At 40.2% G+C, this 21754-nt stretch overlaps 1 protein-coding gene across 6 annotated transcripts in view; it reads left to right on the top strand.

Annotated features, from left to right (window-relative positions):
- The window catches only part of NKAIN3 (sodium/potassium transporting ATPase interacting 3), a 420057-nt gene that overhangs the window by 327361 nt on the left and 70942 nt on the right, over positions 1-21754 (top strand). The gene's annotated exons all lie outside the window — the stretch shown is intronic.

The raw sequence follows: 21754 nt of genomic DNA, 5'->3' as shown, positions 1-21754 counted from the left end.
TATGTAACTTGTGTAACTTTTATTTTATGTGATGGCTTTAAAAAATTAAAACCTTGAAAAAAAAATACATGTTCCTTAAAATTGCTCTATTCCCATGCTTAGAGCACTTTTATCCTTTGACCTATGGGGCTATGTGAGGTGTAATTTTTTGGACCATGATGTGTTCTTTCTATCGGTACCTTGTTTACGTATATGCAACTTTTTGATTGCTTTTTATTACAATTTCAATATAAACGAAAAAGAAAGCACTACATATAAGCACACCTTTGGTGTATGAAAAAAGTAATATTTTATTGAAGCAGAGAAAATTATTAAAAACACTAAAAACATACCAACATATAGCACACACAAGATTATGGTGTACTATCAACCCAGTCCGCGATAGTGAATATCACCGGCTTTATTCCCTGGTAGGGGAAAACTATATACGTGCAGATAGATATATGGGTGCAGATAAATACACAATATAGGTATACGTAATGCATTAACACTGCCACCTCATTATACATGCACTAACATCCCATGCATAGTACTAAAAGGGCCTGCATGGCAAAATATCCAACCTGCACCATGGGACTTCAGAATTGCGGACAGGGAGGAGAACCAGGGCTGCGTCCAAAAATGTGCAATTTTGCACTTTGGAATTTTTTTGCGCTTACGCTGTTTACCGTGCGAGATCAGCAATATGATAGTTTAATAGTTCAGGTGATACCAAACATGTTTATTTTTATTTGTAAAATGGGAAAAGGGGGATTAAGGGAGGGGATTTTTTATTAATAAAATTTTTTTTTTGTTTTTTTTTACACACATACTAGAAGCCCCCCTGGGGGACTTCTAGTATCACTACTCTGGTCTCTTATTGAGATCTATGCAGTAAATAGATCCATGAGATCAGTGTTCTATTGCTCTCGACTGCAGCCAAAAGCAATAGAATGCCGAGCCGGGATCATTGCCGGCCATTGTGGTGCAGACCCCGGCCCGGTACAGATGCGAGGATCGCTCCTCCGCAATGGCGTTGGGAGGGGGGCAGTCCTCCCACTAGACCACCAATGATGGAGTACAGCAGGCATTTAGATGCAGCGGTCAACTTTGACAGCTGCATCTAAATGCCTAATTAGCAGGCAAGGCAGTCGGACCGTGCCTGCTAATAGCTGTGGTCCCGGGCTGCAGATAGCACCCAGGATCATGACGGTTCAGAGTGGGGTCGCCGAGCGAACCCCCCCTCTGAACTCCCCTAGCAACGCCAGGACGTACAGTAACATCCTAATGCATCTAGGGGTTAAATGAAAAATTAATTTGCGCAGAATTGTGCACGGAATTCTGTAAGAAAACTTTCAGCCTGGAACACTTACTCGCTGATTCAGCTCAGTGTGAATTGGCCCTAATAAGGATAATGGCATTAGAAAATACAAGTAATAGTTATAATAGTACAGCATTATGTAAACATCTTACAAACCAAACAGATTTCAGGCCTTAAGTAATCACTCCAGAAGCCCTGAGCGCTATTGTTAAATTGGCAAATAACATTGTTCTGTGAGTTCATTGTTATATAAAAAGGCTGATCTGTGAGGAATAGCATCCTCGGAGTATCATCACAGCAATTTCAGCTCCTTCCAATATGTGCAACCTCCTGCGGTTTATCTGAGCTCTGCCTTTGTAATAAGCTCTCTACGGTCAACACCAATGTGTTTTTTAAGCAAGAGTCCAAAGGTTCCTGTGGTTCTGAGTTACAAGAATATCTTTTCATCCTCCTATAGTACTTATAATTATCACATTCCCTTTCCAGGGGTCTCAGTCTTCTCCGTAGGTCAGGCACAATTACAGATGTGATAAAAACTAGGTTTCTGATCTAGAATCGCTTGCATGTATCGTACTTCTTTGAATAGTGATGATAACAAGTAACACTGTTTGCTATGCTCTAGAATATACACTTCTTACCACAAACCAACATTTTAGAAATACACGCAAACTAAAATATATACTCTGATATAAAGAAATATCGCTAACTGTTCAGAGTATGGATGTTTCCACCCATATCCATCCATGAATTTAGTTTAGGAATAAAATGCAGCCTAGGTTATTATTAGATATAATGTAGGGGCTCTTGTTTATGCTTTGTGTATATCTGTTTCAGCTGATGTGGCATGCTTGGGTTTTCAGTAGAGATGAGCGAACCTGGAGCATGCTCGAGTCCATCCGCACCCGAACTTTCAGCATTTGATTAGCGGTGGCTGCTGAAATTGGATAAAGCCCTAAGGATATGTGGAAATCTTGGATATAGTCATTGGCTGTATCCATGTTTTCCAGACAACCTTAGAGCTTTATCCAAGTTCAGCAGCCCCAGCTAATCAAATACCGAACGTTCGAGTTCGGATCGGCTAGAGTTTTCAGCCATCTTAATTCCTATCTTACTGTCTGATATGGTTGTCTATTGCCACTTACATTCCCCATGGTGCCTCTGGCTTTGTAGGGAGAGGGGTTGGATGGCGTCTCATCACTGCACTTATCGAAGGCCTTAGTACAGCAAGTTCTGTCCAATAATAATAATAATAATAATAATAATAATATTTATTTGTATAGCGCCAACAGATTCCGCATTTTCCTTTTTTTTTTTTTTTTTTTTTACATAATACAAAGGTTATATTTATATTACATTATACAACAAATTAATAAAAATAAATAAACAAAAGGAGCTAGAGACCTGCTCACAAGAACATACAGACTAAGTAGACTGGGGGTGACACGAGAAGGACTGAGAAGGGTGACACGAGAGTAAAGAGTATTAGAGTATTATAGAGTATTATTCTGTATGATATGTCTACAACCTACAGAGGCAGCAATGTGATCAGATATGCTGTCTAACTATGTGCTCTGCAACTAATGAATGTAGGGACTAGCCTAGTCCTGTATATCCTTGTCCTGTAGAGACAGCAACTGCAAAGATTAGTGATGAGCGAATACTGTTTGATCAAATAGATATTCGAATATTCGATATTCTTACGAATATCCTGTAAATATTCGATAAATATTCGATAAGCGTTCAAATCCCCCAGCTTCCGGTTTCACCCTCCAAATGGTCAAATAGATGTTTTTCACTAATCAAATAATTGTTCCCATAGACTTTAATGGGATCGAATATTCAATCGAATATTCGGACATTCGCAGGATATTCATACGAATATCGAATATTCGAATATGTCACTATTCGCTCATCACTAGCAAAGATTCATGTTGGGGGGGAGGGGAGTCTAAGATCTGTAAGAAAGGATCTCATAGGTGATGATATCGTCCTGTAGTTCACAGCAAGTCAGATGACCCTGGCCAGACTACCTCCTGTGACACATAAAACCATATAATCTTCTGATGCTCTGAGTGCTGGTCACATAACCAAGCTGCAGTAATGAAATGTGTGGATGCAGCTGACCTGAAACAGATGACACTGTAGGAATAATTGTGGTGAGTATAAATTGTATTGGCAAAAAAAAACAACTAAATCTGCTTCTTTTTTTTGCAGAAATCAATAGTCCAGGCGATTTTAAGAAACTTTGTAATTGGTTTTATTAGGCAAATATGCCATTATCTGCATTTAAAAAGCCTTTTCCCAGCAGCCCCCCCGCCCTCTCCTTTCTGTCATCCACTGCTCAGAATCAGGAAATCTCAATCAGACGTGTCCTGTCTGTGCTATGGAGGGGGAAGGGGGCAAAAGAGACGGAGGAGAAACAAAGCAGCAGAAAACAGAGAACAAAGGATTACTCAGCAGGGGAGCTACTCAGGGTCAGTAGTGACATCAGAGGAGAGAGGACAGATGGTAATGTAGCTTTTAATTAACTGTTTGTTGTCCTGTTTTGGTGTATCTTATCCCTCTCTCCATAGGAGAACAATGAAGATAGGGGGAGAGCTTCAAACTGCTTTTTCATGATAAAAAATCATTTTTCGGATAATAAACCCAATTACAAAGTTTCTTAAAATCTCCTGTACTATTGATTTCTGCAAAAAAAAAAAAAAAAAAAATTACAATTTTTCACAGTATAAATTCAATACATAAATGTACTACTAGTACATCGTTTTTTTTTTTGTTTTTTTTTAACATGAATATACCAGTGCCGACGCGAATAGACCAGCTCCCTGTGACATAGGGGAGGGCAGATTATCACACTTGGGGCCAGCCCGCCTCCAATGCTGACCAGTGCTCAGTAATAGACCAGTACTGTGCGCGATGGTTCAAAAAAAAGGACTGCGGCACCACCATCCCCGCTCTAGGGCCGGTATTCATGTAAAATAAAAAAAGGTCATGTACTAGTGGTACATTCACTTTAATGTCACATACTGGCAAGATCGTAAGACTGCAGTTAATATCACAACTGCTGGGTGCTACACATAGACTGACTTTGTTTCAGGGTTCCAAACCTTCTGTCGATTCCTGAACAGATTGCAAATATAGAAGTGTTGTGGAGGTTTTTTTAACCTCTAAAATAAAACATATTAGCATGCTATAGCATAGCGTATATAGCATATTATCGGACAATTTGCTTTTAAAAATTGTTAGCTGTCTGTTTTTTGAATATATATTTTCTATAAAAAAAAATCTCCCCCCCTAAACTGTTGTCTGTATTTTACTGCCAGGTACTTGTTAGGGATGGTTCTCTACCTATACAAGGGAGTGCAGAATTTCTTGGTGACAGAAAAATTGGTACCGTGAGCGCTAATATGGCTGACAACAGTAGCTGTCACGCTGCTCCTTCCTGTCCCAGAAAGTAATGGCTTGAGATATTCTCAGAACAACAGCGAGACTGAGACTGTATACAGTAAATGCACATAATCGAGAGAACAGTCAACTATTCATTGCTTTAATTTTAAGTTCTACTTCTATGACATGCTTCTATGTAATGTAAAAAAATTTAAACGGTACAAAACTTACAAAGTGCTTGTTTTTTATTATACCTATCTAAAAATTGAATGGTATAAAATTCTATGCTCCAGTGGATGCTTTTACAAACACTATAAATAGCACTTTATATACTCAGCACAGTGTCAATCCTGCTGGGAAGAGGAAGTCACATGAAAGGTAAAAATCACAGGCAGACATAAAGAAAGCATACTTACCTGTTCCTGTGCTCCTGTAGCGCCACTTCCCAGGTCTATGTGACAGCCGCCTGATGTTGTCCAGGTACTGTATGTCATGTACCCGGCTCCTGCTGCTGAAAGCCCTGCTGATGGATTGCCCAGACAGCCATTCAGTGACTGCAGTGATAAGCCGCCAGTCACTGATTGGCTAAGAGGGCAATCCATCAACGGGGTATGTGATGTTGCAGCAGCAGAAAGGATGGAGTCCAGCAGCTGTCAGAAACCGGTCAGCAGTGCTGAGAGGGCACAGGGATGGGTAAGTATACTTTGTTTATGATGTTCCGGCACTTTCCTGCCTGCCTCAGATTTTTTTAGTTCATGGGACTTCTCCTTTCAAGGGATTATCCAGCATCATAAAAACTTATCTGTTTTCCTAAAAAAAACTGTGTCACACCTCCCGTCAGGTTGTGTTTGGTATTACAACTCAGCTCCATTCATGTCAATGCAACTGACCTGCCATACAAACTGAGGATAAAAGTGGCATCTATATAGCGACAGACGCACTGTTTCCAGCAGTCTGTCGCTCATACTGGTATGTAAAACAGTAAAGCCACCCTTACTTTGTACAGACTGCAGGACATGCCTGGAACCCAATAACCACTCTACGATAATCCAGTTCTTCAGCTCATCGACTATAAGCTGACAGCAGTGAGGGGACAAGGAGGCTTAACAACACTTAATCCACTCATTTATTTTGCTTACCACCATATTAATCAGAGCTTTACAGAAAATGAATTTCAAAGAAAGGCACTACCATAAAGATCAATGATGATCCAGCTGTTCAATGAACATTTATGGTGTTTGGTTGGCTATACTAATCCACTATACATTCAATGGCAGCATAATATGACATAGCCAGTCACTTCTTTGGATGTCACTGAGGGTAAATACCAAGGACATCTGCGCAGTGGTTTTTCTTCATGCCAATAACTTATAAATTTCGAGAATTTACACCAGCTTGCTGGCACTATACAGCCTGAATAGAATTACTGCTGCCATTGCCCAGCATTGAACCATCAATCCAATACTTAAAGGGAAACTGTCAGCAGGTTAGATGTTCCTGTTCCTGCACTGTTAGTCTGCGCAATCTTCGGCACAGAGGAGGAGGATGGCATATGTCTTACCTTCCTCCTCTGTGCTGAAGATTACGCAGACTAACAGTGCAAGAACAGCGCCGAAGAGGATGGTAAGACACATACCTTCCTCCTCAGCGTTCTGGGTGCAATAGGGGGCTATATATGTAGTTCCCCTTTAAGTGCTTGTGCTTAATGAACCCCATTGAAACCAGTGGGAGACTTAAGCGGGGTGCCTTGTTAAATCTCCATTTTTATTTATTTTTTTGTATATTTCTTCTCTTGAAAGGATGTTTAAGCGAAATATACAAAACTTAGAACTTAAAAATGCAATAGGTTTCTGCAAGACACATTAGAACTCCAACGGTATGCTGGCAATTCCTAAAGTTCTAATGTGTCTTGCAGTAACTTATTGCATTTTTGCATTGTAATGTTTTTAATTTTTGCATATTTTGTATCCTTTCAAGGGACAAAATATACAAATAATACAACAAATAAATGAAATAGTTTACTGTGGCAAGCAGTAGATATTGAAGGTGTATGGCCACCTTTACCCGAGCACAACAAGGTGTTCGGTGGAGCATCAAGCTTGATCAGGCATCCAGATGCTCGATCAAGCACAATGCTTGAACGAGCATGCTCACACAGCACTGGTGGTTGGAGTTAAGTTTTATATTATTATGTAGCATTTGGTAGGGGTAATGAAGTGCCTTTCTGTAAGTCCTTTTCTTTCATTTTTTTTTAACTAATAAAGGAGTGATTCAGGGACAACTTTTTTTTTTATAGCAGCGTAGTCCCACTTTGGCCAGTGATTGGCTGAGCGAGCACTTCCTTGTGACTGACACCAGAAAGTGCTGAGCAGCAGGACCAAGAGTGGAAAGAATGATGGTAGTAGAGAATCGGGAAGGTGTTTTTCTACCCCAGTGAATGAGTTGTGTGCACAAGATCTTGCACATTCGCAGCAACCGAAGCGCAACATCGTACAGAGGTGAGAGACATGCCTCCTTATGCATTAATGAATGTGCATAAGTATGTGTAGATGTAGGGGCCGGCAGGCAGGTGGGACAGTGCACTGAAGTGCCGAGGAATGCCTGCAGTGCATCAAACAGACTTATTAGCAATTCAAAAAGAAGAAAAATGGAGTGCACTCACCAGGGTAGTCTTCATCGCTTTATTTCTTCAAATGAAAAAACACATAGGACATAGTGCAGACATGGACAAGGTGGACACTAGGAGACAAACAGGGCGGTGACAGGCGTGACCGCGCTTCTACAGAGGTCCATAGAAGCGCGGTCACGCGCGAAACAGCCTGTCACCGCCCTGTTCGTCTCCTAGCGTCCACCTTGTCCATGTCTGCACTATGTTGTATGTGTTTTTTCATTTAAAGAAATAAAGCGATGATGACTACCCTGGTGAGTGCACTCCATTTTTCTTCTTTTTGAATTGTATTTACAAAGGACTGCCTATTGCTACTTTGGGAGTTTTGCACCACCTATTTGAGTCCATGAGCAGCAGACTGTCCTTCCTGATTATATCCCCTGCATGCCGTCCCGAATTTGTCTATAGTGCCGCCTGTCTCTACTTTCTGCTTATTACGTTAGACTTATTAGCATACATTATAGAGCATTAGACGCCATGGATAAACATAAAGAATGAGCAGCTCTGCGGCAACAGGTACATATGAGTAGATTCGTAAGTACAAACCTGCTAATAGTTTCTCTTTGAGGAAGCACGAGAGAGAAGATAGCTTCCCTTTAAGTGATTAGTGCCCTTCTGTCATATTCACATGTACATTATATACATATCTGCATATATTTCCTTTTATTTTCCCTGTAACTAACATTCGATTCCGATCTCGAATCAAAGTTGTATCATTGTTCATCAAGTATTTTTATCCATTCTACTTCATTAAAACAGATCTGTCTCCAAAGCTTAACATTGTGACTTGATCATGCGGTAAAGTCATCCTTTCTATCCCACTTGTTATTTGATCATTTGCATTTCCAAGCAGCCGGTGCAGCAGGATGTAACTTTAAACACTCGCAGAATAGAAGTAAAGATGACAAGAATTTCTGTTTAATTACATTTAATGCAGTGATTTCTTGTAAAAAAATTTGTGTGACGGCAAATATATTTGGCAGAATGACTCATGAAAGGGCACATAGGATGTATTCCTGCATTGCCGAGTTACATTTCAATCACATTAGTTCAAAAAACACTTTCTTTATCTGTATTATAAGTCTCTGATGAATCCCAACTACTCGCACATACTGCCGAAATGTACAAGTGGGCACCCTCAGAAGGAAATGAAAAAGGAACAACACTCCCGTTGTGATACAAAGACGTTTTTATTTTTGGTAATTCTATGGACTGGATAGTGGATCCACCAATGTAAATCCTGTCTAGATTAAAAAACTTAAAGGGGACATCCGGCTAAATCTTAAAATTTGGTGCAGGCAGGGGGTGGGGGACATAATACAGAAGTTATACTTACCTGTCCCCATGCGCCTGCAGCATCACTGGCTCTCTGACAGCCACCATCCTCCTGCAGATCTTACTCCTGCTGTATCATGTCCTGGCTCAAAGATGCCCACTCAGACAGTCAGAAACTGAAGACAAGAGGCCAACAGAGAGCCAGTGATGCTGCAATGCAGGGGTATGGAGACAGGTCAGTATAGTTTCTTTATTAGGTTCCCCCCACACCCTGTACTAATGCTTTTTTTTTTACATAGAGATTTAGAATAGATTCAGTTTTGTTTAAGTTCATAATATCTATGTATAACTTCCATGATATTAGACACTTATTTTTCAAATAACTGATAGGTTATGTAACTTTTAACATATTTAAAATAACTTCATTTCCTGAAAATGACTCCTTACCCAAGGAAAAAAAATCTTTGCCAGTAGATAGTGCTATAAAGGGGAGAAAGCAGGGACTGAGGCTACCTGCCTACTCCAGATGGTCCATGTGGTTTCTGAAAGGTAAATCAAGGCATCTTTCTCCTCTCTGACCACCCATAATATTTATGCCAACTATCCCTTGTGTTTTTACTACTTACACACTGCCGCTCCCTAAATGTAATCCGTCCACCCACTCATCTTAGCTTGGCATCATCAGCAGTGGTTTACTGCTTAGACCAGAGCTGCTTATATGATAGAATCCTTTCCTTGCTGTGATCCTTTCTACTACAGTTAGTCATCATAAATATTAGCAGTTCACCTCATAGACCAGGTGTAGTGACTCACCTTGGCATAGTCCTTGGTGCATAAGATATGACCGAGACTGCGCTTTTTGGCCAAGAATCTGATCTTGTTCTGTGTTTTATTTTGCGATTGTCTAAACTCTGTCCTGTTCTTTTTGCTATGTTAATTTGCTTTGGTGATACTGTGACTGGCACATCTCCCTTGCAATGGCTATTTGATTCTTATTGGGTCAAATAACACCTTGCAAACCCAATACATCAATAATCCCTTTCTTCACCCTAACATGTCATGTATAGTGCTGTAGTGTACAGTAAATCATCCCTCACAGTGTTGGCCTGTTATGTATAGTGCTGTAGCCTGTTAAGTTGACTGCACTTTCTTTACCACTATGTCAGTGCATAGCAGAGAGAAGGAGGGCTTGTGAGTAGTTCCTGCTTTGTGATTGGCCAGATAAGTAAGGGAAAATAAGTCCAGGTGTGAGTACTGCTGGCAAATAGCCCAGCTCTGGTCCTGCCTCTGGAAATGGAGAGAATGAGAAATAGCTGTGTGTCATAGAGGGGACCCTTACAGTAGTGAGACCTTAAACATCACCTTGTCACCACTTTTTCAGGGTAAATGTAACAATGTTTTGCAGGTTTAAAAAAAAAATGAAACTGCATGCACGTTTTAAGGAATAAATGACTTTATCACGTAATACTTTTAAACACTGCTTAGCTGTACTTATCTCTTGATGAAGAGTTTGAGTACAACGGGTGGTGGCATAATATTGTCATTTTCAAAAAATTATATGGTAGTAACCTGTAATTTTCTGACAGCTAAAGTTTAGTAAGGGTCATAAGTCTTCATACGTTTACATATCAGTGCGCCCAGCTACTCAAACAGCGATTCAGTTCAGCACTTAACTGATATGCGTATATAAGGAGACCGACCACTGTTACGAACTGTATGATGTTTTTAAAACTTTTTTTTATTGTTGTATAAAATAAGACGTTTGGTTTGGTCCAACACTGACTGGAGACATGACGCCTCTAGCTTTTTTAAGCTTTTATTTTCAGAAGCATGCAGAGTTTTGTTTCAATATGAAACCGAAAATAAATCATGTCAAGGTCCATCAAATGCTATATGAAAGTACTGTATTGTACTGTATTGTATTGTTTGCACAGCTTTGTATCTATAGCACCTGACAGAGAACTGTACAGCAGCTTATGAACTTCCAAAATTAGAACCATGTCTGTGGAGCGAGCTGGTACTCTTTAGTGGCAGAAGTCCAACTTCTGCATCATGGAGTAACATAAAGGGTGAAAACTAGAAATTAGTGAACTCGAACATGCTCCAATCCGAATGTTTAGCATTTAAATACCAGTGGCTGGAGAACTATAGCTATACACTGTATCAATGTTTTCCTAGACTCCCTAGGGCTGCATCCAACTTCTTCAGCCACTGGTATTCTAATGTCCAACGATTGGACTCAAGCATGGTCTAATTGCGCTCATATCTAGTGAAGACCTATAGGATACTTTAACTGTGTTCCCAGGTATGGCCCAAAGTCAAAGTGGTTTTGTAGCACAGCAGGTCCACACCAATTGCCTGTTACAATAATACATAACTTTCCATCTGCAAAACCCTTTTGTAAAGAAAGATTCAGCACTACAGTCAGTCAGTGGTAGGAGCAAGGGTACAAGGGAAAAAACAATGCAAAGTGATCCATAGCAGATTGGTTCTGCAGGAAGAGATACATAGTGTCGATGTAGCATCACTATATAATATTAAACAAAATGTGATGGTTAAACCAATACAATGTTTTAAAGTATCACTGGAAATTTTCTATTCATGTATATTATAATTATATGATGCCAGTAGTAGTATTAAAGGGGTATTCCACTCAAATATACATTTTGATATGTTGTTGCCCATGGTGAGACTAACAATTCCTTCCATAGTTATTATCTATTTAGTCTCCTTCTCCCAGTTCTGAGCTGCTGCTTTCTGCTAAGACACAAAAATCAGTGTGTGAGATGCTCTCTCTGTCTCCCCCTCCCTTCTGGGACAGCTGATGTAAACAAGTCCACTGACTGGCTTTATCTGCAAAATTGTAGCTTCTCTGTAATGCTGTGAGGGTTATTCTGAGGTCAGGTTGCTAATTAATTCACTGTGATTAACCCTCCCAGCACTACAAAGAAGCTACAATGTTGCAGATAAAGCCTGCCAGGGACTTGTTTACATCAGCTGTCCCAGAAGGGAGAGGGAAGGAAAGAAAGACAGAGAGAAAAGCTTATACACAGATTTTTGTGTCTTCAGCAGAAAGCAGCAACTAAAATTGGGAGGAGGAGACTGAATAGATAATAACAAGTATGGAAGGAATTGTTAGTCTCACTATGGGTAGCAACATATCAAAAGTTATGTTTGAGTGGAATAGCCCTTTAATAATGCAAAGACAAGTAAAGAATATAATTTGCTCTAATAGGGTTAAATTTGTCCCAACATGTTCCCCTTAAACTGATTAGAGATGATGCCTTACTTAAGCTTGTAAGAAATGGGTCTCCTAATAATTTAATGCCTCATACATAACAACTAAAATCTTGTCAAAGGAATTTCAGATACATGAGAGAGATTCTAAAAACATAAGCTGCTGCTGCGATAGTCAATTAATTTTCTGCCGACTTCTGGGTCATTATTAATCTGTAAGCGCAGCCTGTTAGAATGAAATATTCTTCACAGGAACTGTATTTGGACATGCTCTAATTACACTTTATAATTCACGGTGTAGGAGAAAGACTTCAGAGAGCGGCTAACATTTGCTGCGTGTCTTAGCAAACATGGAGAAAGGGAGACGACCGAGATGTTGACACTCTATTTCTATTTCTGGGGTCGCACTCACAATGCAAAAGTGATCTGTGACAGATTGATTCTTCAGGAAGAAAGAAATGGTACAGCATAAGCTTTTACTCGTATTATCGAAAGAGTTTCTATGTTGAACATCTTATTAGGCCTTATTCACACATTCTGTAATAATTTCCGCAGTTGCGAATGCACAATTATGTACATGAGTTATTGCCCATTGATCTTTATTGGGTATTCACATGATCAGTAGTTCACAAGTACGCAATCCGATGCATCAGGGGGAAAAGAGGGACATGTCCTAGTGCGTCTTAGTGGTGGTGGTATTTTGTGGCAGTATTATGTAGTTGTATCATTGGTGATATCTTTTTCTTTAGTAGCTGTATGGTGGTGATATGTCATCACTGTATGGTGGTGATATTTATAGGCAACAATCTTATAAAATGAATTGTATATATAAAGTCCCATAAAGTCACTAATAAAGTCCCATAGTCCATTAACTAGAGGTGTTAACCCACCAAGTCACATTGTTAAAGAAGAAGTCTGGGGATCTTGAAAATCCAGCAGCCAGCACGGGGTGGGGTAGAATTAATTAGGAGTAGAAACTTACCTCTCCCTGTGTCCATGGTGAGCAGCAGGACTGGCCTCCAGAGAATCTCCGGAGCTGACACATCACGACCCAGCTGATGGACTGGCTGCTCAGTGAGGGTGGGATGCCTCTCCAGTCACTGATTGGCTGAGCAGCCAGTCCATCAGCCAGGAAAGGAACTTCTGGTGGTGGTCCTGAGGCCAGTCCGGCCATTCACCGCAGGGAAGGGTATAGGTGAGTGCCTACTCCAGATCAAATTCCTCCCTGCTGGCTGCTGGATTTTCAAAATCCCTTCTCCTTTACCTCTGCTACATCTGTGTTAGCTGTAATGTATATCACTCTGAGAAAACCCAACTGAGATCTCTGTAAATGGGCTCTCAGCACTGAGCAATGATTCTGTAAGGTTTATGAGCTAATATATCTATAGTTATTATTATATGTTCTTATATATTTTACTCCTTGTAAAACCTTGTGGTTTTCCAGATCTCCGCTTGTAGCCATACAGTATGCAACTCTATTCTTTTATTGGAAGAATATAATCTGTGATAATAACACTTTCTGATCTTAAAGGGAATCTGTCACTAGGTTTATGCCGCCTTAAATGAGGGCAGCATAATCTAATGATATAAATGCTGAACAGATCGGTGTATTACTTGCATCGTTCTGTTCAGCCGTTCTCCTAATATGCAGGAAAATAGGATTCTTGCCGCACCCCTCCCCCCGCCCTCCAGCTGCTGACTGACAGTTGACTGCCTATACACAGCATAGATAGATAACTGCCAATCAGCAGCTAGTGGGCGGAGTTTTTTTGCTTCTTATGAATAATGAGGACTGCTGGGCTCATGCACATAATGGAGAGGACTACTTATTGTCCATGTTATTCAGTAGTATAGCTCTGAATCAGCTGCACAGAACAATGTAAGTGATACATCATTTTGTTTTGCTTCTCTGTCACTAGTTTATGCTACCCTGAGATAGGACAGTATAAACCTACTGACGGAGTCTCTTTAATAATCATGTCAATGTTAATATTAATATTGCTACTACTACTATATTACATACTTTATAAATGGTTTACAGCTTGAATGTAGTGTATTCCGGGATAAACAATGTCCTTCTCGTGTACAATATATTGTCCCTTGTGAAAGCCATTTCATTTATCAGTGTGTGTGACAGGTTTCTGGAAACATAGGCCCAGAAGAGTCATAAACGTCTTCTTGGTGGTCTGCCAGGTGACACATAAAATACATTTTCACCTGTCTTAAGAACAAAGGTTTACCGTTCCTTGTCAGTTATATGATCCAGAGTTGCTGACGTATACTGAATAATACTTTAACAAAGCATAGAGTTTGTACTAGGGCCCCAAGGACACATGGATCACATGTCCTATAGTAGAGCTAGGTCCAACATTTTGTGCTCATTCCTTTCTTAATATATATGGGGCCTATTTTTCAGACCCACAACTAGAAAACCCCTCCATAGGCATACATTCATTGGCCCCTCCTGGCCAGACTATTTACCATCTACCAATTGCATTCCATTCTGGCTCCCAGCGTGGTCCGTACTGGGATCCCCTATTCTGATATTTATATACCTTGAAGGGGAACTAGACAAATCTAACCTGCTGATATGTGTCTGTTGCACAGGAGATGCATATGGGGAAGGTATGTCTCTTACCTTCCTCCTCAGAGCTGTTCTGGTGCAGTAAGTCATTTTCTCCGCGGTCCGGTGAGACCATTAGTAGCACTGAGGGATTTGTTAGGAGCACTGCCCACCCCATATCACCAATCCGCCCTGTGCCCATCCCATGTGCAATAGGAACAGATCAGCAAGGTTAGATTAGTCTAATCTGCTGATAGTTCCCCTGTAACCCGTTCCTAAGAGGTTAGTGTGGAACAGGCCTAGTTCTCTCTTGGCCAACCATTCCTCCTCTGCAGATGGCATGCGTTGGTCTAGTGAAGTACTAAAAGAATGTCCATGTTTAAATACACTGCAATATATTAGTCCCTAGTAAGGCAAAAATTTAATTTTAAAAACTAAAAAAAAAAAAAAATACTGCTTACACCTCAAGTCTTTGGGTGGTCCCACTGGCTTATCAGAATTGATAAGCCAAAGCCTCTTTATACCCAAAACAACTCCAGATCTATCCATCAAGGCTGGTGGGGTGGGGGGAAGTGGGGAGGACGGTTCTGATGATGTGTGGTGAAAAATGAGTGTATTTTGAGATAATAAAGCATTGTTATTAAATGTGTTATCAATGTGAGTTCAGGAGCTTTTATTTATTACTTATTATTTATTATTCTTCATAGTTGCAGAATTCCATTCATTGTGAGATCTTATCTGACAAATCCACGAGTTTACCACTATAGCCTGCCATATCCTAAGTGATCATCTACCTCTGTTCTGATCAAATCAGTGGTGGTCACCTGAATAGATCATGACTGAGCTTAGATGATTGTTCAGAAGAGCACAGACAAGGTCGGTGATTTATTTCACGGTGAATAAGATTCTGCAGCTTGCTGTGTACAGAAAGAAGAATAAGCAAAACTTAAAAAAAAAAAAATTGTGAAAAACCTACTGCAAAAATCTTTATCACAAAATTGAAGTAAAGAAAAAAAAAAGTCATAAAAAGCTACTTACTGCCCAGGGGAGAAAAACTAAAATACAATATGTGATAAAACATGGCACAATTTTTTCTTCACAAAATCATACAGAGTAAGTCTTTGTTCACACAATGTCTTTTTTTTGTCCGTTTTGCAGCAGTTTTTTTGCCAAAACGTGTCGTTTTATGCAAATTACGACTCCTCTTTACATAAAACATCCACGTTTTGCAGCCAAAATGACCAATGTCCGTCCAAATACAGCTGCAAAACAGCAAAAAAAATAAATAAAAAAACACATTGTTTGAACATAATGGCGGTTGGGCAGCCATTATAGATCCTATAGGAGTATAAACTAGTGACAGAGAAGGTAAACAGAATGATGTATAACTTATATTGTTCTGTATAGCTGATTCAGAGATATCCTCCTAAATAACAATGACTCTGAGCACCACACATTAATCCTCTCTATTTTGTGCTCAGTAGTCCTCGATATTCATTAGCACCAGCTTCCTTTGCCTACTGGCTGCTGATTGGCAGTTGTCTATATTATCTATATTGTATGTACTGTATACTGTGTATAGGCAGACAGCTGTAAATCATCAGCCGGGGAAGAAGGGATCAGTGCAGCATGTAGACCATTCTCCTGCATATGAGGAGAACAGCTGAACAGAACTATATAAGTAATACTCCATTCTGTTCAGCATTTCTGTTACTACTTTATGCTGCCCTCATTTAATGCAGCATAAACCTACTGACAGATTCCCTTTAAGATTAATTGTACTTGTCATGTAGTGATCTTTTACTATATGCATAGACTTGATATTTCAAAGTAAAAAAATAACTTTTTTAAGAAGTTTCTTGTTTATGTTTATTATTTTTACAGAGGAATACAAAGTATCAAACTGAAAACTTTTTTGTAAACAGAGGTGAAAGGTCATGTGCATTCAGAGCAGATCCTGTAATGTTCTCGCCCTTACTGTCTGCTAGACATTAGCGTTATATAATGGCAGCATAATAGGGTTTTAATTCCCATTTGCGAAACTATGGAGACGCGGAAAGATGATTATGTGATTTAATAGTATGTAATGTTTCCAGCCTTCCAAGCATGATTAGCAAATGTGTGGTTAGTATTTAATACACTATTTAGCAATGCAAATCCATTGTTTATTGATTCTTATGAAGGTTTAATGAAATGCTTTAGAAAAGAAAAGTAATTATAGCTCCAAATGTACACGTTGTATAGGTCTGCATAATGTATTAATGATTAAATTAGGAAGGGATAAAACAGATGGATCAGTGCTGTCTGTACACATCCCATATTGTTGTATGTTGAATAAAAGTGACAAATACAAGAAGGAAGTTCAAAGACATAGGGGGAGGCTGACTGTAGTGTTTTCCAGCAGAAAGAAATCTCTCCTTATAACGTTCCTGTACCTGGCAGATACTTGGAAATAATCGCTAACGGCCTCTGTGCGCAAAAATCTCACATCATTTTTAAGTATCCAGGCGCAGCCCTGTGCACCTAAAGGGCGGGAAGGGGGGTGCAGCAAGGTAGAGAAGAGGGTACGGTCTCCTCCTGCACCTGATTTATTATTATTTACGCCTGCTTACATGACTAAATCATGATAAAAATCTCACATAACAAACAATCACACAGTAAATACATTTGTGTTAATTAAACTCGGAACATGATTGGTGCAGTGACCTGTCAATCAATGCCCTGTGCATTCCCCCCGAAGACCATTAAGTGCATTAGTTAGTGCATCACAAAGTCCAAAGTAAGAGCCAGTATGGCTAATTCATCTTAAATAAAAGTGTCCATTGTAAGAGCCAGTGCAGCTCATTCATCAGTGTCTAGTGTCCATACATAACGTTATCACCTGTATGTGTAAAGATGTAGAAAAACTTGAATAAGCGTAATGCATGATCCAGGTAATGTTCACGAGAAGGCAATCCCATGCTTTGTTCAAGCCACTAGAGTGCACATGAAATACCGCATCAGAGCACCAAAACCAAATGGAAACCAGTGAATGTGCCTTCCGTGTTACAAAGATAGCAATCATCACGATCTATGATAAAAAGAGAGATATATTAATAACACGAAATATGCAAAATTCACTTGTATGATTGTTTGTATATTGAATCATTCAGGTACAGAGACAGCACATGAGGGATCACCGATAGGCATATAGACGTTCTTATCATAGATCGTGATAATTGCTATCTTTGTAACACGGAAGGCAATATCCAATCTGCAACATTGTTCAAGCCTATGCACAATTATGTGCTTTTTCATGCGAGACCACTACTTGACGATCATTCACATGGTACGTTTACAATGCGGCCGATCTGGACAAGTGGCTACAACCTGGGGAGGCGGTTCCTGCTACTTACGGGTGTGAAGACACACTCGGTGGAGGCGTGGTGCCCAGCTGGAGATCACTCATTCCTTGGGAGGAGGATCGCCAGCAACTCCTGAAGGAAGTGGCCATCCGGAGTAAGCCCGAGACTCATTCCCATTTGGTTTGGGTGCTCTGATGCGGTATTTCATGTGCACTCTAGTGGCTTGAACAAAGCATGGGATTGCCTTCCCGTGAACATTACCTGGATCATGCATTACTCTTATTCAAGTTTTTCTACATCTTTACACATACAGGTGATCACGTTATGTATGGACACTAGACACTGATGAATGAGCTGCACTGGCTCTTACAATGGACACTTTTATTTAAGATGAATTAGCCATACTGGCTCTTACTTTGGACTTTGTGATGCACTAACTAATGCACTTAATGGACTTCGGGGGGAATGCACAGGGCATTGATTGACTGGTCACTGCACCAATCATGTTCCGAGTTTAATTAACACAAATGTATTTACTGTGTGATTGTTTGTTATGTGAGTACACTTGAAAATGGCGTAAGGTACGCCGAAGCGTCATGTTTTTTTCACTTGCTTGCTGTGATGTGCTGCAGAGTATTTCTCTTACCTTACTAGCATTGGTCCATGGTCTGGGACCGGTCTGCAGGCACCCGCCTTGCTTTACTTTTGTGCTGCCTACATTGCTGATTGTTTATATGTCGTTGATATTGGATTTAGATCTGAACCTAAAATTATCGTTAATCGTTCGCTGTAATTCCACATTCATTCGCTCAAGTTCCGCATTTTTTTACTAATCGTTCAGTGTAATTGCACATTGTTTATTGTTGTAGCTGGGATCAGAAGGAATAAATGATCATAGTAACAATCAATTATAGTTCTGTTTAATATGGTGGATGATTTCAGGCTAATGATAAACATTCTTGTTTGCGATCGTTTATCATTAGTCGTTAATCGTTAAAAATCGCTCTGTGTAAAAGGACCCTAAGCTATTGAAGCTTTGGCTAGCAATACATTTTCCCATACATGGATGTTGGAGGTCCACCGGTGTAAGAGCTTGCCTTTTGTGGAAGCTCTTCACTGTGGCTAATAGAGGGGAAGGGGCAGAGAGATGGATAACCCTTCTATGCTGCCTCTTTAATATATCATGCCTGACCTATTTGGGGGTTCACATTATTGGTGATGCCAAGTTTAGTGCAAATCTCAGTAAAATCACTGTCACATATTCAGTTGCAGGGAAAATTTTCAAGTGATTTTCTGACTGTTGCTAATATTCTTTGTCAAACTTTTTTCAATAGTTGTCAGTTTTTTGCCAAGTTTCTCTTCATTTGAAACCATTAAAGGAATTTTCCGGCACTGGTTATAATCAATTTTTTTTTTCTTTGCCGCATCCCCCTGACAGATAATGCACAGTCCCCACCGATCAGTGTATTTCATTATCTCAACACGTGAGAAGTGTCTGCTCAGCCAATCGGTCACTTGGGCAGGTCAGCAATGCTAACAGTGAGTGTGTTAAAACATAGACCAGAAATCACCATTGAGCATGGATTGGGCACTGCAAGAATGGCAGATTAGGCATTGGAGATCAGGCATCTCTTTTTTTGTTTTTTTTCTTAGTCAGCCTGAGCCCTTTAAAAAAATTTCCTAGCATCGGACAACCCCTTCAAGGCTATGTTCACACAACGTATAATTTCATTAAACAGCAGTTTTGCAACCATGGCCATTATTTAATGAAATTGCGATTACACTGTATATTTTTCTGGCCGGGACTCCTTGAATAGTGGCCACACAACACTGACAGTTCAGAGAATGTTAAGTGCGGCTCCGGCCGGACTTTACATTGTCGGCTATTGGTAATCGGGATGCAGGCACACCGGAATGTGCCCGCATCCCAATTCTAAAGAAATTAAGTTCATCCGGCTGGTGCTGCAGTACTGGCTGGGATGAACTACACTGACACCGGCTGTTCTGTGATACGGCCGTGTCACAGAACGGCCGGTGTCATACTGTGTGTGAACCCAGCTTAAACTTGCATTGAAAACACTATTTTTATGCTATTGATGTCACTTTGGAGCCTAAACGTTAAATACCATTTCACAGTAACAAAGTGTATATATTATACGAGCATTAAGCTTTATGTTGGTGTATTTGTAAAAGTATTATGAAAATGTTGATTTATGTAAATCAGCCCCTTAGCTAAAATCCCCCACACAGTCATTATAATCAATGTACAAATCACGTTAGCTAGTTTTACACAAAAGCAATTTGTCGTCTATAGACATGACCTGATGAGGCTCTTATATGCTCTTGCACGATTTCAGCAAAAAAAAAAAACATAAACGCTAAATAAGAAAAAAAATCTTTTCATTTTCACCTCCACATGGGAAAAAAAAATCACTTCGATTACATCTATTTTAAAATGTCTACATCTGTAGAAGAAGAATATGCCCTTATGTGCGAGTAAGCAGCAAGCACATTCTTCCTCCAGTAGAGAGCGTGGAGTGGAGGGGGCTCCTGATTGCAGAACAGACTTTGATTGCCGCTACCTTACAATAAATGACAGCGCATTGTTGTAATCTTTTGTTTTGGAACATATTTAAAGACTGTAGCTGGAATGCATTGCAAGCCGCTCCGTTAAAAGACTGAGGAAGCTAAACAGGCTGCCAGAAAATTTCTACAACCACTCTTGAAAAATAGATTACCATCTGCCGTCAGAGTGTGTGTGTGGGGGGGAGGGGGGGGATGAAGAAGCATTGTGTATTTGTATTTTAATAGGAAGTTTTATACTTGGTTTTATGTAAAACTTTCCTTTTAAGAGCTATAAAATGCGCATGGGGAAAGAAGAATAATTTACACAAACTTTGCATGCACAAATCCATAACTTTTTGTTGTTGGGCTGTTCATTCACTATATATGCTCTTAAAGAGAACCTATCACTTCCCATTCCTTATGTTTAATGGCTATTAAGGTTACAGCAAATGCAGCTTACTCAGAGTATAACAAAAATGTATGTGTTTTTGATTATAAATATATACTGTATCGATTCCTCTCAAATTGTCAAAAGCCTTTGAGTATGGTCTACCCTACAAAAGGTGGTGTATTCTTTCCAGTCTGACACAGTGCTCTCTACTGCCAGAGCAGGAGAGGTTTTCTATGGGGATTTGCTACTGCTCTGGACAGTTCCTGCCACAGACAGAGGTGGCAGCAGAGAGCACTGTGTCAGGCTGGAAAGTAAACTAAACTTCCTACAGAGTATACAGCAGCTAATAGGTACTAGAAGACTTGAGGTTTTAAAATAGAATTCATTTACAAATCTTTATAATGTTCTGACTCCAGTTAGTTTAAATGCACAAATAGTGTTTTCCCTGCACTTACTACTGCATCAAGGCTTCACTTCCTGGATAAAATGGTGATGTCACTTCCTGGATAACATGGTGATGTCACTTCCTGGATAACATGGTGATGTCACAACCCGACTCCCAGAGCTGTGCGGGCTGTGGCTGCTGGAGAGGATGATAGCAGGGGGACACTGAGGGACACAGGGCACTGGAGGGACACTGAGCATCCCTCTGCATTCATCCTCTCCAGCAGCCACAGCCCGCACAGCTCTGGGAGTCGGGTCGTGACATCACCATTTTATCCAGGAAGTGAAGCCTTGATGCAGTAGTAAGTGAAGGAAAAAAACACTTTATAAGCATTTCCCGTAATAAGTGTATATTGGTGATTTGTATAACTTTTGGGGGGCAATACAATATTTTAATAAAATTTTTTGCCAGACATCTCCTTTAACCCATAGCTGCACCAGGACGTTATTGAACGTCCTCGTGCCGCTATGGGAGTTCAGAGGGGGGTCGCGCGGCGACCACCCTCTGAACTGCCGCGATCCCGGGTGCCGCGTGTAGCCCGGGCTCGCGGCTATTAGCGGGCACGGTCCGATCGCCGTG

This window comes from Dendropsophus ebraccatus, chromosome 2 (genome assembly GCF_027789765.1).
Source record: "Dendropsophus ebraccatus isolate aDenEbr1 chromosome 2, aDenEbr1.pat, whole genome shotgun sequence".
Lineage (NCBI taxonomy): Eukaryota > Metazoa > Chordata > Amphibia > Anura > Hylidae > Dendropsophus > Dendropsophus ebraccatus.
This window is presented reverse-complemented; position numbering and strand designations above follow the sequence as displayed.